Raw genomic sequence first — 27,586 nt, 5'->3', positions numbered from 1 at the left:
GGACTTTTCAGTCTTACCCCATAGCCTCTGGGGAGGAGAGAGGACCTGACAGTTAAACTGATCAACAATTAGCCATTGATTTAACGGATCTTGTCTGTGTAATGAAGTTTCCATAAAACTCATAGGTCTGGGTTTGGAGACTTCACAGTTTGCTAAACACCTGGAAATGCTTAGATGGCATGGAAGTGCTGGGCCCACCTTTTCTATGCCTCACTTTATCCATCTGTTCATCTGTATGCGTTGTAAAATCTTTGATAATGGACCAGTAAACGCAAATAAGTATGTCCCTGAGTTCTGTAAGCTGTACTAGCAAATTAAGGGATCAGGGGAACCCCAATTTATAGCTGATCAATTTGTGAGAAGTCAGGTGACAACCTGTTACTTTCATTTGGTGTTTGAAATGGGGCACAGTCCTGTGGGACTAGTTCTCAATTTGATGTTGACTCCAGGTAGATAGTGTCAGAACTGAACTGAATTATAGGACATCCAACTGGTACCAGCCAGAGAAATGGTGCTGGTAGGTAGAAATTCCTACATACACTTTTTTGACCAAAGGTCACAGAAGTGTTCTACTCTCTGAGGTGTTGGGGCAGATCCCAAATGGCTATGGTTAGGTTCCCTCACTGAAGCTTCCGGTGGGCTATATTATATTTTTATTTACATTTTTAGTATGGAGCCAAGGCCATGAATCAGCTATGTTATGGTTAGTGTGTAGTCAAGGTCAGAAACACTTGGATTCAGCGTATGTCCTCGAGGTCATAAACATTTACATCAGTCCCCACTGATGTAACCTGTTGGCAGTGTGCCTTCATTGTTTGGACTGTTTATTAAAAGGGGGCTAAATGGAACTGATGGGGGCAAAAATGGAACTGGCAGGGGGCTGAAGCTGGAGGCTGGAGGCTGGAGGCTGGAGACTGCTGCCACCTCAGAATACACCATGTCTAATATCCTAACAATTTCTTGCATCTTCTACCTGCCACCTCTGAATACACCATGTCTAATATCCTAACAATTTCTTGCATCTTCTACCTGCTACCTCTGAATACACCATGTCTAATATCCTAACAATTTCTTGCATCTTCTACCTGGCACCTCTGAATACACCATGTCTAATATCCTAACAATTTCTTGCATCTTCTACCTGCCACCTCTGAATACACCATGTCTAATATCCTAACAATTTCTTGCATCTTCTACCTGCCACCTCTGAATACACCATGTCTAATATCCTAACAATTTCTTGCATCTTCTACCTGCCACCTCTGAATACACCATGTCTAATATCCTAACAATTTCTTGCATCTTCTACCTGCTACCTCTGAATACACCATGTCTAATATCCTAACAATTTCTTGCATCTTCTACCTGGCACCTCTGAATACACCATGTCTAATATCCTAACAATTTCTTGCATCTTCTACCTGCCACCTCTGAATACACCATGTCTAATATCCTAACAATTTCTTGCATCTTCTACCTGGCACCTCTGAATACACCATGTCTAATATCCTAACAATTTCTTGCATCTTCTACCTGGCACCTCTGAATACACCATGTCTAATATCCTAACAGGGGCAAGGGGCATACAAAGGGTACAAAGCAAGAGAAGCTGAGGTTTTTTTTTTCCCCCTATGTCATCTCAGACTACTGGTCTTTTGTTTCACTCCTTGATAGAAACCCATATGGCAAGAAACCTGTCTCTGATATAAAACATGAAGAGGAAGAAAATGAAGGTATCCTAGACAGGCAGCTGATCTACTTCCTCTTTTTGAATTTCAGAGCTGGTGAGCCCAGTCTACTTGCCTCCTGGCCAGTTTTCAAAGTACTTTTCACGAGTTCCTTCCAATTAGCTAACAAGTTGGAAGTAGCCCTTGGGTCTGTTACGCATAATACAAATTCAATTTATAAAGCTAAGAGATCCTCCCCATCAAACACTAAGAATTCTAATCCTTGTAAGTTTTTTTTCCAATATGGGTACATGGTCGAAAGTATTTTCCCAAGGGAAGTAAGGTGTTGGGGTTTTTAGTGAATTGATATTTTATAGTCATTATAATATTTTATATTGTATGACTATCAGTTTTGAAAGTGTTCCATTTTATTTTCTCTTGAAATTTTACTATTATTTTAATCTGTTGAACCTCAGTTACTCCCATACATAATAAAGAATTCAAACAAAAGTAAACAGAATGCACATTATTCTGGAATGTATGGTATTTGCACATCAATTTTAAGGTGACCAGGAAGCAAAATTGCATTTTATGACAATGGCCTCAAGTCTACTTCTTTATTATTACCACTAACATCTTGAACAATTCCCACCATGTCACCAGTTCCTTTGTCCAAATCAAAGAACATCTTATTATCTTTTATCCCAAGCTGAGCACTAGAATATTAAAGTTTCAATAAGTTATATAACTTCTGTGAATGACCTGTTTTACTGACAACTATGCACTGTCTGAGAAAGCTCTTATCATTCAAAGGAAGAGGAAAGCTAATAAAAGTTATAATGAACACATAGAGTGGGAGGAAACTTTTGGAGGCTATGAAAAGGTTTACCATATAGAAGTAGTGAAGGTTTCATGGAGGTATACTTATCTCAAAACCCATTAAGGTTGTATGCATCCAATAAATACAGTTTTTTGTATGTCAATCACACCTCGATAAAGTGGTTTAAAAACCAGGTTAATCATGGACTGGCACAAAAATACATGGGTTACTTTGTTCAAATTTATCCAATAAGTTTGTCTCAGTTTTCAGCTTGAAACTGAGAAAACTAACAGACAACAGGGTCCAGGTCTCAGATCAGCAGTACAGTTAACAAGTTTTCCCAGAATGATGACTGAAATGGAATGTGGAGGTCAGTTCTGAGACCCCAAGTAGAGTGCAGAGCCAAATCTCCAGTCAGGAATTCTTGGGGACCCCTGGACTCCCTGAATCTTCACAAAGCAGGATTTTGCTTTCCTTGCAAACAAACATCTGGTGCTTTCCCTTCCAGGGCACATTTGGTGACATCTTCATGAAGCAGAAAGCCTTACTAAGCTAACACTCTCTACAATATGTGATGAATCAAGACATAAAAGGAACACATGGCATCCTCGTGGAAAGGCCACAGATTTATGCCAGGGCTGAGAGGATGCCGGTTGCAAAAGTAAAGCACAATGAACAAAACTGTGCTGTCTTAGCAAATGAAGGTGTCATGCTCAGTCATCAATTTAATTAGTGTCAGAGTCATGTACCTAATGTCTAGAAGTGCTGACCAGTAAGAGAAAAGCAAATAAAGGAAGATCACAAGCAGAGAATTACAACTCCAATACTAACAAAATTGAATGAAGCCATCACAAACTGGTCTCAGTTATGATCTACAGGGATCCCATTGTAATTTATTCCTAATAGATCAAAAAGCATTTCTATAGGGCCTTTTAAATGCTGGGGTTATAAATAAACTAGCTGCAGCTCCTGGTCTTGGTGAGTCCATGGTCTTAGGCAGGGATATACAAAAAGAGTAGTCAAGCATTGGAGGACAATGGGGTAGCCTTGACATATCTGGGCAAGCTTCCAGGGGAAGGTGGCTCCTTGAGACAGGTGCTAAGTTTGGAATAAACAGCCAATGATGAGAAAGAGAAAAGGCAGTTGGGCCCAAGGAAACTACCGCACAAAGGTGCTGAGGTAAGACATAGCCTGAGTGTGTGTGTCAACAGTTGTGCTCTATTGGAGCTGAATGGAGTTCCTGAGTCAGGGTGTGCTGAGTTGGGGGAGAAGATGGGTGCACGCAGGGGAAGGTCTTGCCAAATAACTTAATTTTTTTAAGGGTTAAATCTGAATTTCTCTTTTCTTAATTTTTTTAGTTGTTGGTGGATCTTCATTTTATTTAGTTATATGTGGTGCTGAGAATTGACCACAGTGCCTCACACATGCTATGCAAGCACTCTAACACTGAACCATAACCCCAGCTCCAAATAACTTAATTTTGATCCTGCAAGCCCTGGGGAACCACTGACTTGCCACGCTTTGAGGTGGAACTCCTCATTGTGGACTTGCCCAAGAACAGGGTCCTAAGACTGGAACTAAGTGCAATTTAACCTTCCCTTTTTTTGCCTGACCTTGTAGTCAGCTTTCCAACTGGTACATCTATCTGGACCTCTGTTTCTCTGGCTGTAAAATGGGGACTTGTATCTATATACATGCAAGGTTTTAATCAGTACATGCAAATCATTTAGCCTACAATATAAATGATTAGTAAACATATTTCTATTATTATTGTCATGGTTATTAGCTAGCCACCATCTTGACATGGGCATGTCTTTCCATGGAGAACCTGACATACCTTTACATTGGACTTTATGGGCTTGGGACATTGCACTTATGAGGACAGGATAAACCCAGCAAGACTCCAGCTACTTAGGTCCTCCCTCTATGGGCTGAGTGTAGGCAGGGGATTTTATATCTGTAAGGGACTTCAGGGAAGTGGTATCAATGAGTAGGCTATGAATATCCATTTTATGTCAACAAGTCAGCTTGAGAGTTGATGCAGTCAATTCCAGCTCTCCACTATTCTATTAAGGGAGTGAGAATAGGAGGTTCAATGTTCTGGCAAGTATTGTAATTTACCAGTTGTACACCAATAGCATTCAGAACCAGCTCTGAATTCATAGTGCAGAAAAAAGTGAATAAAACATGGTAATACACACTGCAACCACTTTGTGCAAGGACAGGAGATAATAATGTAAAGTGCCTTACACAGCATCTGACATAAAATAGACACTGGGCAATATCAACTATTGTCACTACTGTAGCTTATGGTTATGACAATGATACTGATGATGCAACTCTCATGGAATGTTTATTTCAAGACTTCCTCTGAGTGATTTTGCTTTCTCCCTTGGGCAGCTTAATTGCCTGCCACCCAGCAGCCGCAGGTACTTCTCTTACACCCCTTGTAGTAATTGTTTATTTGTACCCAACAGTGCACAGTGAGTTCTTTGAGCTGAGAATTATTGCTTTTATCTTTATAAACTGTTGTGAGCACAGGGTATGGTACCTAGTAGAAAAACAAAAATTTGCTAAATAAATGAAGCAGATGAAATGAATTACAAATGCTTTTAATTTGGGCTTTAAATAAACAGTTTATTCTCAGCAAATAGTTCTACCCTTAGAAATCTCAAGTTTGTTGATTGCTTTTCCTCTTCTCTGGAAGTGTAATGGTCATTAACCATATCCCAGAAATTTCCCCTGCTCAGATCTCCACTTCTAAAGTTCATTCCAGACCCACTTATGCCTTCCTATCCATTCTTTCTGCCAAACTATAACCTGCATAGCCAGTGTCCCATTTAAAGTCCTCGTCTCTCTCCAATATGCTGTTGCAAAGGCTCAATTTCAAGCTCATTGTCTGGACACACTGATTCCAGGCCTCAGATCATCCTACTGCCTCTGAAGCAGCTGATTTAGTGGGATATGTGTGAGATTTATGTCTTGCCTTTATAGTAAGCTGAAAATGTACTGGGCACCATATGAAGTACATTTTATGGATTTTCCCATTTTACACTCAAAAAACCTCTGGCCTGCATATTATTAGTTACATTTGCTAGGTAAAGGAGTTGTTCTCTGGATTTGTTTGGTAGAACCCAAATTTGAACTGGAGCTAGATTCTAACTCCACCTTACCCCACTGTTTCCCGAACATGCCTGGTCATCAAGGTTGCTGTGGCATTTATTAAACCTACAATCTTGGACCCTGACCCAGATTTATAGAATTCGAATCCCTAGAGCTCAGGTCACTCTGTATGTTGGTAAGGTCTTGTGGACCTGTTTCCCTTTCCCTCCTAGCCCTGTCCCTGCCAAAATGAAATGACCAGGTGCATTTGGGAAACTCTTCACTCTACTTTTTTGTTCCAGCCAGAGTATGTTCTGCGGTGCTGCACTTTGAGGGTTACTCCACTAGTACCCACAGCTGGTGCTCATTAGGAGGTACTTGATAAATCAGCAGACAGATTTATTTGAATACTACACACACTCTGGAAAGTATACTGCAGGGGCCAGGTTGCTGAGGTTTTAGGCAGAAATACCCTTCAGGGGTTTGTCTTTGAGGAGCTGGGGAATATGCAAGACAACTTCACTGCCAGGTCACCTCTTATCTCTCTGTCATTGGTGATGTTACCTAGGCAATCCTCAAGTTGCAATTATTCTTTAGGTCCTGAAAATATCTGGTCCCCCAAGTCCAGTGATAATTTTGAGCTGAAATTTCCTTTCTTTCAAGTTTTATTAAATTAACTGAATTCCCACCCACAGTTCCTCCTGAACTAAAGTGTATTATCTTGTGCACATTATGACTCTTGGCAGCTCTCAAGAAGCTGTGTAATCTGAACATGAAATCTCTGGGTCTTTCAAGAGGACCATGTTACCTGCCCCTCCCCTGCATCTCTATGAGGGAGTTTCTTATACACTTGAATAGTAAATCACAGAGCACATTACATGAGGAGGGAATTTAAACAAACAACAAGGAACCGTAAAACAAGGCTGGAACTTTCAAGCACTTTTAATGCTAAAAACCTGCTTGATAGTCAAGTAAGTTTGGAAGAGAAAACAGTGTCATGAAAATAGACATATTCTTAAATAAATATGCAGCAGTCTTATTTTCTTTTACATATATTTTGAAAGTAGCTGAACCTGAAGGTAACCAGAATTAATGTGCAGTGATAGATCATAAAACTTTTTATTCTCAAATGTCCTTTCTTTGGTTTACAGGAACAAATGCAGAAGTTTCCTAGGAACTTCAGGCTTCACTGTCTGTCTTCCCTTTCCTGTCTGGCAGCACTCTGGTTGGTGTGTACTTTACAAACATAGCTCTCAAATGCACTGAGAACATCTGCTTGCAATTAGACGGATACTAGAGCCTGGTTTTCCAGATGTAGTCCTTCGCGATGATAAAGCCAGTTAAAAGTGCAGTGGCTTTCAGAGAACACATTAGTGGTGATGTTTCCACAAGGTGTAGGGAGAGGAGCCGTTTAATATGAATGCTAGGGCTGTGTCGACCTGCGTCTGTCTGTCTTCTGCAAAGCTTCCCAGTAATTCCTCTGGCTTTTTCTTCTTCCTGCTATAAGAGCTTTGAAGCATCCTGCCCAGCTGCCCCATCTCAAAAGCTGTTCTTTGTTATGGAGAACAGCAGAGTGTCCACACCAGGCTACGAGCAGCAAGTCCTCTCCGCCACGTGATAGGAGCTGGGATTCATCACAGCAATGCTCAAAGGAACAAACAGAATCACAAGTTGGCACTGGGTCAAGATCAATCTGGGGAAGCCAGTCAGGAGGATGTGACTGAGTTGGGAAGGATATGACCAGGAGACTATTACAAGGTCAGATTGATGTGTGTGGAGAAGGACAGAAATGTCTCCTTGCTGTTTTACGTGCTTTTAATACCTGCGAACTCACTTATTGGAAACAATAGGGTCGGGCTGATTTAATTAAATCTGGAGCTCAGCTGGTGACTCATGGATGGTGTGCAGGAGCTGGCTTCTCTTCCCAAGTCTGTGTTCAGTGATATCACAAGTTTTTTGCTTTTTGGCTTAGTAAAACAACATTTATTTACAATATTTTATCCTGTTAGCAAGGTGTTAAAAACTTATTTTTAAAAACTGTATTGAAAAGTTAAAGTTTTACTTCTTAATTATTCTTGACAAGATACCTATTTATTTCACTTCAAAACATGTATATCAATTCTAAGTTGAACAGAAAATAAGGTTTGTACACATGAAATATACTTAGTGAAAGAAAATAAATGCACACTCAGTAGTAATAGTGATAAGTACATTATGGTTATCTATTTACTCTTTTTTTTACTTTTTATTTGTTCATTTTAGATATACAGGACTGTAGAGTGTATTCTGACATATACACATGTGGAGTAGAACTTATTCTAATTAGGATCCCATTCTTGTGGTTGTATATGATATGGAGTTTTACTGGTGGTGTATTCACATATGTACATAGGAAAGTTATGTCCAATTCATTCTACTGTCTTTCCTGTTCCCACACACCCTCCCTTCCCTTCATCACCTTTTGTCTAATCCACCACCACCATTGTGTATTAGCATTCACATATCAGAGAGAACATTTGGCCTTTGGTTTTATGGGATGGACTTCTTTAACTTGAAGTCAGCCACAGTTGGAAAATACTTACTCCATAATAATTGGCAAATACTTCAATCTACTATCTAAACCTCTGGAAATTCATCTATTTTTCAAGTGTGGTTTGAGTATATTCTTCAAGAAGCACTTTTTTTTATTTGTCCCTATCAGAATCCATCTCTCTGTTCTTTATGCTTCCACAACACTTAAAAAAATATCTGGATTACAGCATTTAATTATTTCTTGTCTTGCATTTTAGTAATCTGACTTGTCCAGTGAATAATAAACTCAAAGTTGAGGGCACGGACCGTGCCTCATTTTGCTCTGTATCCACCATAGCATTAGTATAGTATTCTTAAGTATAGCATGTGCTCAAGACATTTATGAAAATTTCAAGAAAAGTTGAGAGGAAGTATGACTTTATTATTTTGAATTTATCAGATATTTTATGAACTCTGATATCTCAATTTGCACAAAATAAAAATTATAAGATATCTAAAGCATATCATCAGATCCTACAAGAAGCTGGGACCATGAATACTCAAACTTGAGGCAAAATCAGCATATTTTAAGTTGTTTTCATGATATCTAGTCCCTGCTAATATCTGGTGAGGAAAAGAAATAGTGAAAATGGGTTAATTTTCTCTCTTCCCTGTCTGTCACCTGGATGGATGCATTTGTGTGGTTTTGCATGCAGCAGCAAGCTGGTCTCTTAATACTGACAAAAGTGGTCTTTGTTGCTTGCTAGACTGAGAATGTAGCATAATTCTTAAGTTCTGGAAATTGGCTGACAAATTCATGGACCTTCTTATTCAGACCAGGTGGCATTCAGAAGTGCAGCATGTGAAGGGTGTCCTAAGAAGGTATATATTTTGGCAGAAGTTTCAAGGCATGTTCTTCACTCTCTAGGAAAAGGCACCTTTCACAAACAGGTTGCACAGAACGAAACGTATAAAGTATGTAAAGTATATCAACAGATCCTGTAATAAGTTGGGACCTTGAATACTCAAACTTGAGGCAAAGCCAGCATATTTTAACTTATTTTCAGAGTGGTCTCCTGCCACTCTCTTGTTTCCAAGCTCTGCTCATCCATTTCCATCCAACATTTCTTGAGTAAACTCATGTTTCCATGGGAAGTAGGCATTTGTGAGCTACTTGAGTTAGAATTATTGTGTAGAAGCCATTGTCCTAGATGCTAGGGATCTAATGATGTATCATCCACTGTCCTAGATGCTGAAGACCTGACAGTAGAGAACAGATGTAATTCTGCCTTCCTGGATCCATGGTTCAGTGCGTGTGCGTTGTAGGGATGGGGTCAGCAGTAAGCAGAAAAGCAAACAGATATGTAATTATAATGCCAGATCCAGGGTAGAGTAGTAAGATGCAGGGAGAGTGGCTAGTGTAGACATGAAAGTAGTGTGGCAATGAACCACACAGATATTTTGTGAAAGAACATTCCAGGCAGAAGGAAATAAAAACATGGGTCCTGAAAAGGGTTTGAGGAGAAGCAAATAGGCCTGTGTGGCAGAAGCAGCAGAGTGAGGGGAGGGTAGAAGGATTTGAGGTTGCAGAGATACCAGAGGCCAGACATTGCCGGGTCTTGCAGTCAGGACTGTGGACCTCTTGACACATCACATCCCATGAAATGGACCACAGTGCTATTGCTATCAAACATGTCCTGTTACAGTGTGTCTTTCCACTTCAATTCTTTACTGTAGTAGATGGGATATGGGAGGCATCAGGGATGGGTCCTGAGGCTATGTGGTGGATAGCTTTAATTCACTCCTTAAGGTGATGGCACTTGGTCTGGGTTAAAGATACAGACTAAAGGGTCATTTCTTTGTTCAATGTATTTATTGACTATCTACTATGCATAAAGACACTGTGGTAGGCATTGGGGTATGGCGGTGAATAGACTAACACGGACCCCAAGGTTGATTTCTCTCTATTCTCCTAAAAGGACCCTTAGCCCTAGACCAATGCATCTGCTTACCATCTGGCACATTCCTGGTCTTTGTCCACCTTATACCACCCTCAATGATTTCTCAAGAATGGGAAGAAAATCAGAGTCAATTCTCATCCACAGAGCAGGAATAATTGTTCATGAAATTAAATACTGCATATATAGTGCTTAGCAGAAGGTCCAGCACATGAGCACCTGTGAATTCATGGTATTTCTTATAAATGCCAGTCATCTGCTACTTACTTATGTCCTGTGCCATACCTTGCATTATTTACTTTACATGTGTTTACACTCTTAACCTCTCAATTAGATTACCATCTGTCAAAAGTAGGAAACACATTTTGTCTTTTCCAATCCTGTACACAGTAGGCCCTCAGCAAATATCTGCAATAGGATAACTATCTGACCTTTAATTCTAACAACCTCTCCTTTTGATTACTATCTGTCAGACAGTATGTGTTAACTATTATTTGTCAATAAAGTCTTAGTGAAAAAGCATATTCATTTTACAGATTTATTTGTCACACTGATAAATCGTAAAAGAAAACATAAAACTTTGATGTAGCCTCCCTCAAATACTTGATGAACATTTTATATTCATTTTCTGAAAAAAAAATTTTGGAAAGGAATTATTGAAACTTTGCTTTGTGGCAATTAGTTTCAAAAACTATTGTGCAGGAGAAAATGGAAGCTTTACCATAGGTGAAAGGAGATGGACAAGGTGACATTCTACCATAGACACACACCTCATCGGTGGTACCTAATGCTAATTTTTTTTAACTTTGCCCTTTTTGTTTTATCTTCTGTAGTTCTTGGCTCTAGTGAGAAGCATCCTTTGGGTGTTGAAACTTAAATTTAAATCTAACTTTAGTTAAACGTTTCAAAATGGACAGTTAAAATTTGAATAAAAATAGTCAATCAAATCATATGATAGCCTTTAAAATGGAAAATTATACTGGACATGAAAGAAAAGTTTTATGACATTCTTTTGGAAGGAATACATTTAAATGGAAAAGTAGTTACATTTTTTTTTTTTCACAGCCACACATCAGGCAAAGCCTTAAAATCTAGAATATGAACTTTATTTTCCTTGCTTGAGTTATGTTTCATGTGATGATATGATGTGAAAAAAAATCAAAAGCCTTATTGATAATCCATATGTGGCTGCTGCTGTGGCCACAGAGGCCTTCCACAGTGTGTCTTTGTGTCAGCATGAAGGGGTACCCTGCCCATAGGCTTTTTGGCAGGACAGGGACACTGTATGGCTTTAAGTGCTCCCTGATTGAATGTGGGAAAAGAAGCAGCTAGCCAAGTTCTGAACAGAGTTTTTATTGTACTGAGGCCAGGAGGCGATGGTGAGTGAGGCGTGAGGAGGGACAGCCATACAACTCCTGCCCTGCTCTACTTTCTGGTGGATGTAAGTTGAAAATGCTGACAAAGACAACTTTGGTTAGATGGGCAAAGAAAGATTTAGGACCTTATATATTTCAAGTTAAAGATGTGCGGTAAGTTTTATATACACTCCACTCATGTATGTATGTGTATATATGAACATACACATGTGTATAATATATATGAACTTTCAGATTCCAACTGAGTCTTGTCTGCTATTAGCCATTTGCCCTAAATTGGAAGATCTAGACTTCCTAGTTTCTTTTTAAGAGAATGATTATGTAGGGAAAAGGAATCTATAAAAGCCAGAAACAGTTGGGCCGCCAGCTCATTTCAAATGGAAACCACAACGGGATGTTGCTCTTTCTAAAGAACAGCATCAAAGAGTCTAACCTGAAAAGTGTACTCTATTTTTGGCCTCTTAGAAATCGTACTTCCAGAAACTTCTTGACTATTCCTAGGTTTTTTGAGTTCTCTTTGAATGGCTGTTTTCACTTTCTAGTCTCTCCTCTTTATCTACTCAGTTGTGCTTTTGACCTTTCCCCTCCACTAAGCCTGTTCTTGTCAAATCTGATGGTCCCTTCTCATTTCATACATTGATCAACCTTTCAGATGCATTTGACCCTGCACACCACTGCCTTTTAAAATAATATGCCCCTTACTTTACTTCCAGGATGCTTAATTTGCTTGGCTTCAGAATTCTTCTCTCTGTTCCCCAAGCTATTTTTCTTCCCTGAAAGAGGGATCTCACCAACTCTTATAGCCTTAATTATCATCTATATATTGATGATTCCAAACTTCTATCTTCAGTCTGAGCTTCTCCTTTGAGACTTCAGACTATTTGGTCTCTTTAGTTTCTTCACTTGGTGTCCAACTAATATCTCCATCCAAACACAAAACCCTTGAGTAATCCCTGAAAAACACGTTCCTTCTCAACTCTTTCCTATCTCTGTAATTGTTTCACCATCCACTCAGGTACTTGAGTCAAAACCCTGCATTGTCTCTCTTTACTTTCCCTAATCCGTACCCACCTCATTTAATCCAATTATGAGTTTATTAGTTTTATCTCAATCTTACTCCATCTTCAAAGTGCTCAGTTCTTGCCTGAACTATCAAGTAACTTCCTAACTAGTCTTTTCTACAACCACTTTTGCCTCTGTTCATTAATTATAAAAACATTAAAACCAATTTAAAGCATAAATCAGATTATGCTACCTCACTGTCTGAAATTCTCCACTGATTTCCCATGTAATCAGTGAAGTCCAAACTCCTTATCATGGCCATCAAGATCTTCCCTATAGTAAATGTGACTGATTATCTACTCTTTCCTCCTTCCTCCTTCTCAACAGAATCCTGGCTTTACTGAGGTAGCTATTCCTCCCCTAAGGAGTTCATGTGGCCTTGAAGGAAGGTTGGTTAATTAGATAGAGGATGTTCCCCACCCTCCAGTGAAGTGATGGGTTCAAGAAAGTAGAGGCAGTCCAAGGGGAATTTTGTCAGGGTCTTCTAGAAAATAATAATAATAAAAAAAAACTATAGGATAACAGTGTCCTTGCTTCATCCATTTCATTTCAATCCTGAAAGTGGATCTGATACACCTGAGAATACAGACCAAAACAACAACCCCCCCCCAAAAATAACAAACAAACAAACAAACAAAAACGACAATAACAACAAAACCAAAACTTTTGGGAAATGAATTTGGAGCCATTGAATTTATTAATTCCTAAAGCCTGTTCCACATCTGGTTTTCTAATTACAGGAGTGAGATAGCTTCTTTATTACTTAAGTCAGTTTGAATTACCGTTCATGTTACTTTCTCCTGTTCCTGATTGAGGTATTCCAGAAGTGGCCCCTTCTTTCCTCTCTTACTTCTTATGCCACTGTTTTCCTTCCTTTATGCCTCAACCCTTCAATGTGTCATTATGGCAGATCTGGCTATGCCTAGCACTGGAATGATCTTTGTGTCATAGGCTAAGGCCCCAGCTCAAACACTACCCTTACCATGGGCTATCTATGCCCTCTTTTCTGTCTCCTTAAACATTTGCTCTTTAATCCTCTTGTGCTGAAAATTTCCATCCCTGTCTCCCCAAGAAAAATGTCCAACTCCTTGGAGAACAAGGGCTCCATTCTGACCATTTCTGACATGTCACACCTCCCCTTGAACTGGGCACTGAGGTTCTCCAACAGTGATTTTTCTTAAAAAGACTGGTGAAGAGGAACATGAAATAAAAATGTTTGTATATGACTACCACAATTAGGATGATCTCTCCAAAAAGGAGAACATGACCCAAGTGTACACCATAACCAAGTAGCACAACAGTGTTAGATAACAACAAAATTTCCTAAAAGAGTTCTAGAAATCACAAAATGTAAACTATTTTGCAGTATTTATGTCTAATAATTAGAATCTAAGATTTCAGGAAGTAAATTTACATTATTTTCCCTCTGTCAACATTTTCTTATAACAGATTTGCATTGCATTCATAAATACATTTTAGAAATATTAAAATTTATAGTTGCATAATTTTCTTTAACTAAAACCTTCTATATATATTTATTCTTCCAAATTTCTACTACAAGGGTGCGTCTGTAGAGAGTTATTTCCCATTTCTTGAGATAAACCACCATATCTACCTCCTGTTTATAACTGGAGGAATACAAAAAGACAAGTGGATGATAGACCTACATTGTTTGAACATTTTCTTTCTAAATCCATTTCTTGATGATGAAAAACATTGCAATGGCAAGCTGATTATAAGTTCTTTTACTGAACACATTTTCAGTGGGCATTTCCTAGTACCTAGTTTTTGCTAGGTTTGTTCTAAGGAAAGGTAGTGGAAACCTGATTCCTAAGCTTAGAAGGTATAGTCTAGTCAGGAAGCAAAACTAACAGACCAGATACCACCAGTGGCTCTGAAATGTTAAAAAGTTTAGAACTAATTGATGCATAAGGAGTTTGGGAACTGAGAAAAAAACACATTTCTGCTGAAAGTTTATGTAATTAGTAACATGAAAACATATGATACTATAAAGGTCATTGAAAAGCTGAGGGAAATATCCTTATTTTTCTTTCTTTCTTTAAACAGGCACAATACAGATTTATCGAAGCAGAAAGTAGCACTCTCTAAGGAAGTGTAGAGTGGGCTGAGCAGGAGAGAGGCTCCTCCTTATTTTTCTCTTTAGAATTTTTTGACATAGAGTTTAAAAAATATTTAGGGTCATATTCTTCAAACTATCCACATTTAAATTTCATGTGAAGCAAGTACGTAGTTTCTACATATCATCTGGTGCAAAGAATGACATAATCATACTTCTCTAGAATCGACTTAATCTGACTGAGCCTCCTCAGCTCTCACCAGGTGGGTGGGATAGTCGATTTCAGTCATCACTGTAGCTCCATTTCCTATTCCTGCATCACGGGAAGGTCTTTAGAGATCTTAGAGAGAAACATTAGAAAATCATCATCCTCTTTTTCTTTCTCCTTGGGTTCCAACTTTCCTTAATTCCAAGATGCTTCTCTCCCACTATTTGTAAACATACATCGGGGGAAAAGTCCTATTCTAGACCACGAATCTCCTGGAGCCAAGAGAATAAAAAGACTTGGCAGGAACAAAACACAAATTAATGCGTCAATAAATACTTCTGCCACATTCGAAATGCTAAATGGCTAGTTTTCACCTTGCATTCATACTACATGATTCAGAGTGTTGAAAGGAAGTGATTTTTAGTCATTATTTTCTTGGAATTATAATCTAGCCTAGAGCAGTAATGTGTGCTCCATGCAGAAATGTTTTACACGTTCTATGGAGCTTGTTACTCAAAGTAGTGTGGTCTGTGGGCCATCAGCATTAGTGCTGCCTGGGAATGTGTTAGAAATGCAGAATCTCAGGCGTAACCCCTGCCCCTGCCTGTCCCAAATTTCAAAATCAGAACCTGCATTTTATTAAATTCCTCAGGGAATTCAAAGGTACCTTAAAGTATGAAAAGCATTTTTTCTAGGTGGTTTCTGTTGCCTTTGTAATTTGCCATTTCTCAAATACAAGGAATCATCTTAGCACTTTTTATGGACCCTAAAAGAAAATTTCCAGGTGAGTAATGAAAGGGGCTTCCTTCTGTTTCACTGAATGAAAACTTTGTCACATCTGGAATTAAGTTAAAAACATTCTTCCAATGGGAAGAAAGTTCACATTTTACTTTTGGAGGGAACAAAGCATAGTTATGCTCTGGTTCTAAATTTATGCTGCTAATTTTACAGAACTGTGTATGGCGGGACTTCTGAACTAGGATCACCAAGCTGTAATTTGAGAAATGAAAGGCCAGCATTGGTCCAGATCCCAGATACAGCTGATGGATTGCTCACTCCAGACAGACAGACATGTCTCGAGCCAGCGTACAAGTAATTTTCAAGTCATTAGACTTGTGAAAATTCTATTTAGCTTAAAAAATTTGCACTTGGCTCAACCATTTACACTTTGCCATGCCAATTTATCTTCCAACTAGATATCCCTTGATCCTAATGTCAGTAGCTTAATTGGCCAAGAATTAGGAATATTTGTCTACTAGAAATATCCTCATTCTTCCTCACCCTCCACTGCCAGTGGAGATTAATATGGGAAGAAAAACTGATTAGGTTAAATTTTGTATCCTTTCCACATCTCATGGCATTGAAGCATGACATTCATTTATTTAGTCATTTATTGTCACTTTTGTCTACTTTCAAGTAGCTGTTTTTAAGGTTCATTTATGTCTTCAAGACAACATCAAAGTCAAATCCATGTAGTAGATTTTCCTGCTTTAGAAACGATACTCAAATTATGTAGCTTTCCATAGTGGATCCTATTCTAGAACACCACCAAGGACAACACTTGATGTGTGTATTCCTTAAAAAACATTTATTAAGGGACTACTGTGTGTCCAATTATCAAACAGATTAAATAATGTAAGAGGCAAGGATTATGAGAAGTAAAAATATCAAACAAGTCCCTGGGCTCAAATGGATTACAGCTCTGCTGGAGAGGACAGATAGGAACACACACACTGAGAAACAACAGAAAGGATGAGTCGGAATTAACGAAGCATTACTGCAGCGCCCAGAGTATTGCTCAGCGTGTGACTAATTAGGTCAGGGATGTGGCTGGGATGGTTGAAAGTTGGAACAGCCTGGAAAGCCTACATGGGTAAAACAGAACTTGAAGTGCTCCCTGGAGGATGGCTAGGTAGGCGTCACAGGAAGAGACATGCCAAGAGGGCTCAGTCATAGAAAATATTATGCATTTATTCTGAATTTGAAATAGGTTTATCTGAAATAATTATGAAGGAAAATAATTCCCCCTCCCCCAAAGAGCAGTTTGGAAATGATTCCCTGCATTTTATAAGTAAACGAGCTTAATTTGCAGGAGGTCTATATCCCCAGTTTATGCAGATGGTAGGGGAGATTCAGGGGCTGCACTGTATGCTGGGTAGGCTGGCTGTTCCTGACCAGGGGCCATTCACAAAACACCATGAGGGTCAGGTGCCTGGAATCTCATCTTCTCAAAGACTTAAACTGAGTACCTTTTCTTCTTTTTATTTGTTTCTATATCTGTTAACACCATGGAAAGGCCATGCTGATATCTTTGCTCCCAAATTAGTTTTAGAATGAGCTTAGAGGCATTTATTCTTGTTAAGACAGAAACTAATTCTGTGTACACATGTTCTGGGCTTTCCTTTTAGAAATTAAGCATTTGATGATTTTCAGTCAGCCCACCCTAAAGGAAACAGATAAGCTACTGTTTCTCTGGCATCTATGAATAGTTATTTTTAAAGTCCACTGACAAGAGTTTATGGACTGTTGCTACTACTCACAGACTTTAGCAGAGACATCCCTGTGTTCATTACAGGTTCTCACATTTCTGCTGCTTCCTCTAATGTTCTTATTTCTGCCTGACTTCCAGCTCTTTTGTTCTTCGTTCCTCATTCAGGATATGTAAATTTCCTTCTCCAACTAAATAACAAACCAACAAACGACTTCTTTGCTGCTTCTCCATATATCACCTCCCTGTATTAGAACTTGTGCAGTTTGGAAATTTTTAACTCACAGGCAGAAATTGAAACATTATGTGGTTTCATTCTAGATGCTATTTATGGGCCTATAGATACTTAATGTGGAACAATAACACTCACTGGCATTTAAAAATCACTATTCATGGGCCACGCACCATGTTATAAGTACTTTATGAAAGTGATCTCACTTAACTAATGAGTTAAATCTATGACAAAGTCCTTCTATCACCATCATTTGAAAGATGTGTACAGTGAAATATAGATAATGCCAAATAATTCATTGCACATCCCACAGGTGTTTAGTAATGGAACTGGGATTTTAAGCCAGGCAGAGGCTTTAGAATACACACTCTTAAGCACTTGATTCTGGTTAGTATTTCTGTGAGTCTGTGTATGAATCGTTTCACTTCTGTCTGTAGATGGACCTTTTCAGTTAGATCATTCTATCCTGGAATCTGTATAAAAGCAATATTTGGAGTGGACCTAATTGCTAAATCAGTCATTGTTTTATAGATTCAATAGATCCCAGGGTGTTCAGGAACTGAGCAATTCGCAGAACTAGTTAGTAGGTATACTGAAAATATATCCTCCATCTCCAGTGTTGTCTGTAAGGGCTCTTTTTACTATACCATGTTCTCTTCTTCCTTTCTTCTCTTCCTTGCAGAGTCCTCCTTATCTATTCCACAATAAAGTGAGACTCAGGATATAAAGAAGTTGAAAATCATGAAGACAAAAGTATGAGTTATACATTAAGAATCCAGAATTAAACTGGTATGTGTTTCATATATTCCTGCAATGATTTTATTTCTGCTTATAAGGTTATGAGTTTGGTTCTTTCTATGATAAATGAAACCATTTAAATGAAAAATAAAAATGTAGAGACTGATACAAATAAACATATGTATTAGACATTTTTTTTTTTCATTGTTCTGTAAGATAAAGCCCCCTTCTAGACAGCATGAACTGCATAGGAGAGGGAGTTGAGAAAGTGTATCCTGGGAGAATACAGGGTGGAGATGAACAGGGTCAGGAATGAATTTTGAAGTTCTTCAAAAGGCAGTGGTGATGAGACTCTCTTGCCAGCAGATGAACATAGAGGTAAATTGGGAAGCATTCAAATATTTAGTGTGGAGATTTACAAATATGAGGTTAAATTTTAAAATATTTTTAAAATCTAGCACATGTTAAAAACATTCAGTGATTGGAGGCAAAGAAAAAAAGGTTAACTTTTTTGGTCCCCAAATGATAAAATCCTAAGTACTTGTTTCTAGGAATGATTTAAATTATTAAAAACAAGTACAGATGCTGGGTAAGTAGTATTAATTTTTTTCTTTTTAAAATAACATGTATATCCTCTCCAGTTTGCAAATTCTCTACTACAGTCAACTGCAGGGTAGTAAAATCAGATTATGTTGATGTTGAATAAAGAATTAGGAATATTCTCATATTGGAGTTTCAAGTTTACAAAATGAAAATTATAGTTTTTGCCTTAATGAAACTCTGTTGGGATTTCCTTTGGGAAAAGAAAATGGTCTTAGAGGGGAAGAGGTTTGTCTTAGATAAAATGTTTTCTCAAATAAATGTTAAAACTAATATTTGATGAGAGCCTGTCAAAAATACACCAGCAGGGCTGGGGATGTAGCTCAGTGGGAGAGTGTTGCCTAGCATGTGTGAGGCCCTGGGTTTAATCCCTAGCACCACAAAAATATAAAACAGAAACAAAAAATCAAGTTCTTTCTCTTTTCTTATATTCTTTGTTTCTGAGAGCAGAGGTGATAAAACAAAGAAATGACAATTACATAAACTGAAAATTAATGTCTCTATATGGATTGATCTATAAATCAAAATTCTCCCCCCTCTTAGTGAAGACACGTTAGCTTTGTATATTGAAACTATCAGTTAGATTCTAGAAGCCAGTGATAACTATCTGTTGAACTACTTCAAAATATTAGCTGAGTTACTATTCAGCCAGGTTTACTTTCTAAAACTAGTTGATATATATAATAATGAATTATAAAAAGGGTACATGTAACAAAATTCTATCCTGAAGGAATCCATAGTATATTCCTTCAACAGAAGTGATCTGTTATAGATTTGCTACTGGCTAAGCTTCAGAACTCTCTGGCTTTGCGAATGGCATTTTTCAACTATTATGGAAGTCTCCATTTCCTTCCATAATTCAGGCAAATATCAAAAGCATAAATTTGCAGAGAGTGAGATGCTCTTCATTCCTTCAAATATTTGTTGGACGTGACCACTCAGTGTTATCCTAAATATCACAGTAGGTACAGAGATAAATCAGACACGGACCTAACCTTCCAAACTCTATAGTCTGATGAGAGACAAATGCATAGATACAGTATGATCCACCACCCTTTATGTCATATACAAGATGAACATAACAAAGGTGTAAAAATGGTCCAGAGTCCAATGAGGAGAGTAGAAAAGACTGAGCCAATCACAGAAACATCCTAAAGAGCATGGAATTCGTACCTGCAGGGCTTAAGTTCTTTGTGTAACTACTCCCTTCATCATTCATGTTAGCTGAAATAACACTTTTTTCCCTGACTACTTAAATACAGCCTTCTTCCAACTCTCTATCAAGATACCCTGTTCTTTTACTTTTGAGACTAACATGATTTACAAGTGTTTAGTTGTCTACTGACCTGTCATTTATCTGTTACTCCTCCATTAGATTCAACCCTCCAAGAAGGCAGAAGCCACACTGGTTTTGTTCCCTAACATATACCCATTTCTAAGTACAGAGGAAGGGCACAGGAAATATAGTCAATCAATAAATTTTAGCTGAACAGAGCAGTATGAAAAAAGTAGATAATCAAGAGTTGTTTGTTTCAAATGAATTGAAATCATGGAAGACTCTGAACTATAGACTAAAGGAATTAGACTTTAAAAATTCTGTTAAATTTTCTATTTGTTCTTTTCAGTTATACATAAAAGAGACTATTTTGATATATTTATACAAACATGGAGTATATCTTACTCTAATTGGTCCTTCTAAATTTAGATGCAATAGCAAAAGTTTTCCAACCATAAATTTAGACACATCATGTATACCCATTGGACAGTGGGATTATATGTAGAAGGACTGTCAGCAAACCTGAGGTATAAGATAACATAACTAAAGGCAAGGAGAACACAGAAAAAAATTCCTCATGAAGGAAGGAAGAGGGACAAGAAAGGGAAGGAAATGCTGAATGAATTTAACAAAATCATGTTATGTACATATTTAAAAATACCACAGTGAATTCTGCCTTTATGTATGTGTAGAAAGCACCAATCAAAAATAAACGAGGGCTGGGGTTGTGGCTCAGTGGTAGAGTGCTTGCCTAGCACGTGTGAGGCACTGGATTCGATCCTCAGCACCACATAAAAACATAAAGTTATTGTTTCCATCTATTTAAAAAAAAAGAGAGAGAGAGAAAAGCATCTCCAAATTCTGTTGGCAAACTCATTGCTCTGAAAAGGTTTCAGGGCAACTGTGGGGCCACAAAAATGCATCTCTCAGATGTCCTGTGACAGAGACTAATGTTGCATGCTCTCAGTTTCTCTGCTCTGAAATCTACCTAGCCAATGACTTAGCAAGCAAAGGCTGACCCAATTCCTGGGAACCTGGGGATTTCTCTGTCAAGTGGCTTTGGTCTGAAGACCCTTCATCAGTCTTGACAAAACTTTCTTAGCACTGCACTGCTAGGATTTTCCTCCCTGCCTGCCTCTTTTCTCCTCTCTACCTTTTTCATTCCGTCCTTCTTTTCTCTTTCACTGGAGTCAGACCTACATTCCAGCATCTTCCAACTCCCTCCTTGTTTTCCCCTCACAGGCATTTCCCTTAATGAGTTTCTTGCATAACCAATCAACCAGTAAATCTTTTGCAGTTCTGCATCTCAGAAAACCCAAACTGACACAGAAGTCAAACAGAGGACTCCCAGAATCATAGCATCTTGAGAAAAATAAATGGTTTCCACTGGTCAGTCAAGAGTTGGCTGTTGAAGACGCCTGAAAACACAGTATAATGAGCTTGTGAGTTTATTAAGTTTGTTTCTTCTTCTAAGAATGGAGTACACATGGTGGATAAAGAGACTGGCAAGCTTTGTAGTAAAAAGAGTCTCAAGTACTCAGAGGGGTTCAGACTCAGGTTAGCCCCACTGCCAGTGCTGTGCTAGCCAAGGAGGGGCCTGCGGCTACAGTAACACAGTTCCTCTCCACATTCAGAACTTTTTGTCTTATTTTTTCATTTCCCCTTCAAACATGCTATTCTTAAATTTCCTCTATACCCTTGTGATGTTTGGTTGGGCTTGTTTTAGAAATTTCCCTTCCCTTCAATGACACATAAATAAAAGAAGAGGAGTCACTTCCATCACAGACATATAAAATTCTGCTTCCTGCCATTCAAGGGCATCCCTGAGAGACTTGGCTGTTAAAAAGTGTCTGTGCCTACTGATTTACTATTTAAAACCATGTTTACATTTTAGTTCTTAGACCACTTGATCTTACCAGGCTTTTCTTAGTCACTGGACCATTATTTTCTCCTCTTTAGCATTGTACCAAGTGACAGAGAACACAGATGTTAAAATTGTCTTTGGATTACAGAGAGGAGGTTGAGATTGGTAACTTTTTAAAGCTTAATCATGAAAAATCAAAAAATGACTATGCACACAATATGGCAGAAATGAATCCAACTAATTTTTCATCCTCCTACCTTATTTCCTTCTTTGAACCTGTGATCTAGAACCTGTTGTTGTGATTATGAAATCAGGACACTGTCCTTTACCTTTGGCTCTTTTAAGAAGTTCCTATTGGCAGACACCATTGGTTAACTACCCAACTACCAGGAACCAAACTGCCCCACAAAGGGCTAGGTCAGGATTAGCCTAAGTCAGCTAAGATGTTCTAGTCACCTTTCCACATGATCACCCTTCCCTCAGACTGAAGGTGGCAGAGTTTTGACTAAAGAGACAATCAAAGGTGGCTGAAGACTTCTGGAAAACATCTAGATACCTTACAGAATAGTCAGGTACACAAGAATAGTTCACTGATACCACTCCTTCTTCCGTCTTCATGCTTTGAACGTGTATGTGGTTAAACTGTAAGCTCTTTTGGAATAAGAATAATGAAGCCTTTTTATGGCGATATCTTTCCCAATCCTTAGCATGGTATGGAACATGTGAGTGGATATTTAAGAGACTGGTTAATTCATGCCACAAACATCACCCTGGACATGGCACCTTACAGTTGGGAGGGAAGCCCTGACTTCTAGCTTCTCCCAGAAGAGTAAAAGATTTGGGCAATGCATACAGCACCCCGACTTTTATAGCTCCTACCTAAGGAACTGGCTCCTAAATCACCTACTGTGGGGAGTAGATAGTTCTCAGCATTTTTTACTACTCTTGGACCAGAGAGATCAATGAGGTTGTTTTAAATAGACATGCAAACATTCCCTGTTGCAATCCCCTAAGTTCAGTGCAGATTGAACAGGCAATATGCTCAACTCCGAGCTTCTCTCAGGAAGGGGATCACTTTTCCTGCTGCTATGTGAGGGTAAGTCCTGTGAGGGTAGCCAGAGTAATACCTCTGGAAGCCTGAAAGTTCACGTAAGTATTTCCTGCAGCTTCTATCCTGACTCCATGTGATATAACCAACTATCCAGCTTCTTCATGAATAGGGTTTGTCCACACACCAAACACCCAACATTTACTGCTCCTTCCTGAGTATTTGTTTCCTAAATCACCTAATTCTGGGAGCTGTTAGAGCTTGGTATTCATGAGTTCCCCAGGACCACAGAGAACAAACAGGTGGTTTCAAACAAGTGCAGAAACACTACAAGTCGCTATTTCCCCAAGGCTTAGCATAGAGCAAGCAGACAAAAACACACAGATCTCACTTTTTCCCTGGAAGGGATTTGACTCTATATGAAATATTTTGACTTTCCCAGTTGTTGCCATGGGTCAGGTTTTTAGTAAGCCTGCATCTGGGAGCTGACAGCACGCAATTAGTAGTCCTCTAGGAATTTGAATGGGCATGTGGGCATGTCCCACAGTTCCTTCCTCTGGCTTGCTTCAGAGACAGAACTGAAGCCCCAGTTAAACCACTTGTTTCTGAAAGCTCATAGTTCCCATCATATCCCATCCCTAAGAGTGACAAAGAGCAAAGAAATGAGTTTGAAGGGCATGTATACTAAAGAAAGTGCAAACAGCTGTCATAGATCTTTTCTTTGGATTAGAAAGAGTAAGTGGAAGATGAACTCCAGCTCCCAGCTTACCTCTGATGAAAGAAAGAAATGGAGTATATATCTAGTACCCTAATTTTTCTACCTGTTTTTCAAAGGACAGGATTTTGTCTTGCCTGTCTTGGAACACTGATGAGACTTCTCACATCCCAAACTCCTGAGGGTGCCTAAGAGCAAAGTTGGTGATATGAACAAGTACAGAAATATGAGAGGTACTCACAATCTCTGGCCAGGCTGATTGGTGAGGGTGAGCTTCATCTCCTACACAAGTTTTGACAAGTCTGAGAGAGATGACTGGTTTATTGAATATGCAGAAACCAACAAAGACAGTCATGGACAATGAAGGAACAGGGAAGTGTGCTCCAAACAAAACAACACAACAAGTTTATAAAAACAAGCCTTAATGAGATGGAGATAAGTAACTTATCCAATAGAGAAATCAAAATAATAGACATAAAGATGCTTATTACCAAAGTCAAGAGAGAAGTCCATAAACAAAATATGATCTCAACAGAGACAGAAAATATAAAAAGTACCAAACAGAAATCATAGAGTTGAAGAATATGATAATTGAACTAAAAAAATTATAGAGAGGTTCAATAGAAGACTAGATCAACAGAAGAAAGGATTTGGAAACTCGTTCAGGCAATTGGTAATCAATCAGAGGAAAAAAAAAGAAAAAAGAGTGAAAAGGTGAAAGTTGGTTAGAGGACCTATGGGACATCATCAACTGTACTAATACACACATTTTGGAAGTTCCAGAAAAAGACAGAGATAAAAGGAGTAGAAAACTTTTTCAAAGAAGTAATGACTGAAATTTTGCCAAACTTGGGGAAGGATATAAACAACAAGGTCCAGGAAGACCAAAGGATATCAAATAAAATGAATCCAGAGACTTACCAAGAAACACTAAAATCAAGTTGTAAAAAGTTAAAGACAAAGAGAAAATTCTTAAAGCAGCAAGGGAAAATTAAATTGTCATTTACAAGAAAACTTCTATAAGCTATTAGAAGATTTTTCAGCAGAAACTTTGCAAGGTAGAAGAAACCTGGATGATTTACTTAAAATCCTGGAAGAAAAGAAAACTGGTAACAAAGAATACTATACCCAGAAATCCTGTCCATCAAAAATGAACGAAGATAAAGAATTTCTTATACAAACAAAAACAAGGAATTCATCACCACTAGACATGACCTAAAATAAATAACAAAGTTCTTCAAATGAAATGAAAAGTCACTAAAACAACATAAACACCACCAACAAAAAACAAGAGACAAAGCAATATATATGCATACAACATTAGAGAAGCTAGGTATAGAAAATAAATATGGACAGATATAAAAGAAGAAATTGACAGCAATATAATGACAGTAGGTGATGACAATATCCCACTTTTAATAATGGCTTGAACATCCAGAGAGCAAATCAACAAAGAAAAGGGAGATTTTTACAATACGACAGATCAAATGAAACTAGCAGACATATACAAAACTTTTCACCCAACAATAGAAGAATATATACTCTTCTCAACTATACAAGGAACACTTTTTGGTATGGATCATATGTGTATAAAACAAGGCTTAACATTTTTAAAAATATCAAAAACAAAGTAAGAAGGCCATAACAGCAAGAAAATGGGAAATTCACAAACACATAGGAATTAAAAAAACATACTCTTGAACAACCACTCGCTCAAAAAAGAAGTCAAAAGGGAATTTTAAAAATATATTGAGACCAACAAGAAGGAAAACACATGTTGTCAGAACTTACAGGATGCAGCAAAGGCAAGTTTATAGCTTTAAATGCCCACATTAAAAAAGACAGATCTCAAATAAACAACCTAATTTTGTACCTCAAGGAACTACAAAAGAAAAAAAAAGTTAAACTCAAGGCTAGCAGAGGGAAGGAAATAATAAAGATCAGAGTGCAAATAAGTCAAATACAAAACAGAAAAACTATAGAAAAAGAAATCAAACAAACTGAAAGTTTTTTTTTTTTTTTACTATTTATTATTAGTATTATTTTTTTGATTCATTGTACACAAATGGGGTACAACTTTCATTTCTCTGGTTGTACATAAAGTAGAGTTATACCATTCATATAATCATACATGTACATAGGGTAATGGTGTTTGTCTCATTCTTTTATCTTTCCTTCCCCCGGCCCCCTCCCAACTCCTCATTTCCCTCTATACAATCTATCCTTCCTCCATTCTTCCCTACCCCTTTCCCCCTGTTATGTATCATCATTCACTTATCAGAGAAAACATTAGGTTTTTGGTTTTTTGGGATTGGCTTTTCTCACTTAGCATGATGTTCTCCAACTCCATCCATTTACCTTCAAATGCCATAATTTTATTCTTCTTTATGGCTGAATAATTTTCCATTGTGTATATATACCACAGTCTCTTTATCCATTCATATATTGAAGGGCATCTAGGTTGGTTCCACAATATAGCTATTGTGAATTGAGCTGCTATAAACATAGATGTGGCTGTGTCACTGTAGTATGCTGATTTTAAGTCCTTTGGGTATAGACCAAGGAGTGGGACAGCTGGATCAAATGATGGTTCCATTCCAAGTTTTCTAAGGAATCTCTGCACTGCTTTCCAGAGTGGCTGCACCAATTTGCAACCCCACCAGCAATGTATGAGTGTACCTTTTCCCCCACATTCTCACCAACATGTATTGTTGCTTGTATTCTTGATAATTGCCATTCTAATTGGGGTGAGATGAATCTTAGGGTAATTTTGATTTGCATTTCTTTTATTACCAGAGATGTTGAACATTTTTTCATGTATCTATTGATTGCTTGTAGATCATCTTCTGTGAAGCGTCCGCTCATTTCCTTAGTCCATTTATTGATTTTTTTTAATTTTAATTTTTGGTGTTAAGTTTTTTGAGTTCTTTATAATTTCTAGAGATTAGTGCTCTATGCGAAGTGCATGACACAAAGATTTTTCTCCCACTCTATAGGCTCTCTTTTCACATTGTTGATTGTTTCCTTTACTGAGAAAAAGCTCTTTAGTTTGAATGTATTCCATTTATTGATTCCTGCTTTTGTTTCTTGTGCTTTGGGAGTCATGTTAAGGAAGTCTGGTCCTAAGCTGACATGATAAAGATTTGGGCCTACTTTTTTTTCTGTTTGGTGAAGGGTCTCTGGTCTAATTCCTAGGTCCTTGATCCATTTTGATTTGAGGTTTTTGCAGGGTGAGAGATAGGGGTTTAATTTCATTTTGCTGCATATGGATTTCTAGTTTTCCCAGCACCATTTGTTGAAGAGGCTATTTTCCCATTGTATGTTTTTGGCACCTTTGTCTTTTATGTGATAACTGTATTTATGTGGGTTTGTCTCTGTGTCATCTATTCTGTACCATTGGTCTACTTGTCTATTTTGGTGCCAATAACATGCTGCTTTTGTTACTATTGTTCTGTAGTACAGTTGAAGTTCTGGTATTGTGATACCTCCTGCTTTGCTCTTCCTGCTAAGGATTGTTTTGTCTATTCTGGGTCTCTTATTCTTCCAAATGAATTTCATGATTGCTTTCTCCATTTCTATGAGGTATGTCATTGGGATTTTAATTGAAATTGCATTGAATCTGCATAGCACTTTTCATAGTATGGTCATTTTGACAATCTTAATTCTGGCTATCCTAGTACATGGGAGATATTTCCATCTTCTAAAGTTTTCTTTATTTTATTTCTTTAGTGTTCTGTAGCTTTCATTGCAGAGGTCTTTCACCTCTTTTGTTAGATTGATTGATTCCCAAGTGAATTCCAAAGTGATAAATTAAGAAAAAAGAAAACTCAAACAGGGAAAATCA

General features: G+C 38.0%; 1 protein-coding gene across 3 annotated transcripts in view; it reads right to left on the bottom strand.

The window, feature by feature from the left end:
• Ghr (growth hormone receptor) overlaps positions 1-27,586 on the bottom strand; it is a 265,678-nt gene that overhangs the window by 74,263 nt on the left and 163,829 nt on the right. The gene's annotated exons all lie outside the window — the stretch shown is intronic.

The sequence above is a fragment of the Sciurus carolinensis genome, chromosome 6, assembly GCF_902686445.1.
Source record: "Sciurus carolinensis chromosome 6, mSciCar1.2, whole genome shotgun sequence".
Taxonomy (NCBI): Eukaryota; Metazoa; Chordata; class Mammalia; order Rodentia; family Sciuridae; genus Sciurus; species Sciurus carolinensis.
This window is presented reverse-complemented; position numbering and strand designations above follow the sequence as displayed.